Below are 3,470 nucleotides of genomic sequence, written 5' to 3'. Positions count from 1 at the left end.
TCGACGTGGTGGCGAGCGACTTGGATCGGGTGGTACAAGACGCGCTGGGATATTACGTAGCATGACCTTCCACCGGACGAGCGTGCACCGTACGGTCTCCGACAGCCGATCACCGGAAGCGGCATGACGGCGATCGAAAAATAGATGCACAGTAAGTAAAAGCCAGCACTTACTGGGACTGGTATCGTGGCTAATTTGCCCAAGCATGTGACAGCAAGTAGTTGAGAGCGCAATACAGGGTTCGCCCTATCATGCTGCAACACATCGGTTTCAAGAAATGATGTTTGCGCCGTCATCATGGCTGCACTCGAGAACATGCTCAATTCGCCACATGGCGTCAGTATTTTCTGAACAGAAAGTTGGTGCCAAGCGGTGACACTTGCACACACTCTCTCGACAAATCCGTCTCGGGCTTTGTACAAAAGAAAATGTCTGAGACATCGCACTTTCCCCTGATAATCGCAATCGCGTGTCTTGCACTGTTTGGCTCCAGTAGCTAGGTTAAGCTTATGACAAACGTCCCGATCGCAAAGTACAAATTGTGGCGGATCCTTTTCAAGTCGTGGCATCTCCAACACAGATATAAGGTATCCATAAGAGGACAGCTGACTCGCTCCTGGCTTTTTCCGGTGTCCGCAATCACAAACTCTACTCAGACGAATGATATATTTGATATCATCTGGGTAAGCTGATCATTTGAGTCTGTACATGCATTCGGGATCTGCTAGAGTATCTATCAGGGAAATGACTTAGTTAGTCTTTTACGGGTGTATTTAATGGTGGGGCTCCGGTCTTTTGCACAGTGGTAACTTCACTCGGTGTTGCTAACTCTGTTCTAGTATCACACCGTAACACTAGTGCGTCGTCACTTATACCACAGAGGGCAGACGCTATTTTCTGGGACTCACAGTCGCCTGTCTCCATCTGATTTTGCCTGTAGTTTGCGGCACGGGGCCGTTCTGATCCTTCTCAGCGAAGATAGCCCTTGAAGACCGCAAAGTTTGGTCGTATTATCACGTCATACCCCATAAAAGATTATTGTAACCCAACTCGAAGCTGTGATTATAGCATTGGTTCTTGACATGGCTCTGACAGGTTTTATATAGATGCTCTGCACAAAATACGTGTATCACGGTTCTCAGTGACTTCTCACAGATCGATGAGTTGCTTTCAACAATCATTCATGTGGGTTTCGAATCATACTTTTTGAGAGAATGTCACGTATTTACGGCCGAAATATTTATAAATTTAACCTCATTTGCCACGAGACACAGTAAAGCTGGTCATTTTTAGAAAGCCTCTACGCCTACTATTTTCTCGATAAGACTTCTTCTACCAGCTCAACATTAGGGCTTGACTCTGTGAGCCTCTTAATCGATAGCGGTTGGGAGCGCGAGGCTTAAATGTATGATGCCCCTGTAGATGTAGCATGTAGAATCTTAAGATGCTGCTCAGCAACAGGAAGTTTGTTTAAAACATTCGTACTCGGCTAGGTTGTGATTGATGACCCCTTCCGCACCCCAACCGACTCTCGCGATTAAACAGCTTTGTTTTTAATCTTATGCAATGTCATAATGTAGGACGTAATATAGTACATAAAAGTGGTCTCCAAATTCGTAAAAATGACTTTCGCGATTTTGTTGGCCGCAAGCTGGACCCGTAAATCGTCCACTATAGCACACACCTCTCACCACATTTGATCTGCATAGTTGTGGTGGCCAACAAATAGCTGTGAGATTGTCACTCACATTAAAGTTTATATCGCGTCCCTTAGCAGTAGCAGTCTCCGTGGGTTACTATTTCAGCGACAAAACTGCCGCATTTTTTGTTAACTCGATGGACATCATCCCGGCATCTTTATTAGTATTTGCTTCAAACAAGATTTGCTACCCGCTTGCGGGCAATTAACTCAAATGTCAATCACATCTGGAGTTTGTACGTCATGGCGATCTTGCTGGATGCGCATTAATCTAGGAGACACCATTGTGTGGTCAGACCATCTTGTGTGACCCACCCTTTCATACCAGGGTACGTGTAACCTCGTCACACTCTCCCCCATCACAATTGTGAGCACCCACAATTCACATTTAACTGTCGCCTCGTACAAGGCTCGCGTGTCTAAGACACCTCTACATCCCTAGAGACTTCTGCGCTGTTGCTTTAATTTGAAGCTAACAATAGAATGCTGGATTCTCCACAATAAATGAACTATATGTTTATAATCCTTTAGAAATTGGATGATTTACCAGGCTCCATTATAGCGTTAAAACAGCCAGAATCAGAATTTCTTGCCTCGCCACGTCAATTTCCAGGGCTCCTGCTTATTGAGCTGCGGCATACTTGGGGTCATATCGTCGGTGTTCAACAATAGGCTCAAGTCCTAGGTAGTTCTATAACGACCTTAGATTTGTTCGCTTAGAAATTAGCATTCTCTGCTCAATGAGGGCTGTGTTAGGACACGAAAGACAACCAGCCTCGCTGGTTCCGAGAGAGCCCGCGGTCACAGCCCTTCTTCGTCTCCTTCACGCGATGCAACTTCTGACAACACGTCCGCGGCTTCAAGGGATGCACATCCAAAGCCTCGGAACCGAGCGCCCACCACGGGCGACGAATTACCTCGTCGAGGACTTTAAGCTAATCTTTAAAGAACCATAATGTTCGACAAATTGTTCTAAATTATCCTGAGAATAAGGATTTACTAACGATTTGGTGTACAAATATGATAATCCTGTCACTTTAAGAAATCGAATGTTATCAGTATCGAATCAATTTAGCAGCTGCATTGACAAAGATGGAATCTGTGGCACTAGTCCACAAGCGCAACATGCTTGCTGATGTCGAGAGAAAACATATTCGTAAGACATATATTATAGACCAGTGATGATCAAGTTATAGAATTTAATTCGTGACGTGCGCATACGATATGAGTGGCTTCTTCTCTATAAGCATCACTGCAGCCTGCTAGCTAATGTCGTTTGCTGTCAAAAAGGCCATTAATAAGCCTGTCGCAACTCCTAGCAACAGAATATTATCACGCAAGATTGCCAGGCTTTATGAAACGTTCATGCGGCATTTGGTGCACTTAGCAGTATACTTTCCTTCACGTTACTCATGTGAGGATGCTCCCAAGGCACATTCCCGCGATGCGAAACTTATATGAAGCCCTAATGAGAGCTGCAGCGGTGCTGCTGTAGCTTTGCGCTTTGAGGTCACCGACCTTTCAGTCTATATTTAGAACAAGTACGATTTAGCGGATCGCAATCCGCTTACTCCAAGAGTAATTATTGCCTTACCTAAGGCTAATAAACTTTTCGGTATAAATTCAAAACTGATTTTTATTTATTTTTATCAGCGGCAAAGCCGCCTAATTTTAAATGTTTAGATTTTACTAAATATACTAAATATATTTAGTAAAATCTAAATACATGCATGATTACTGGCTACCCAGCCACGTACCGTATTCTTTTTGA

Source organism: Plasmopara halstedii, assembly GCF_900000015.1.
Source record: "Plasmopara halstedii genome assembly, contig: Scaffold_2386, whole genome shotgun sequence".
Taxonomy (NCBI): Eukaryota; Oomycota; class Peronosporomycetes; order Peronosporales; family Peronosporaceae; genus Plasmopara; species Plasmopara halstedii.
The sequence above is the reverse complement of the archived record's forward strand: the minus strand, read 5'-3'. Positions refer to the sequence as shown.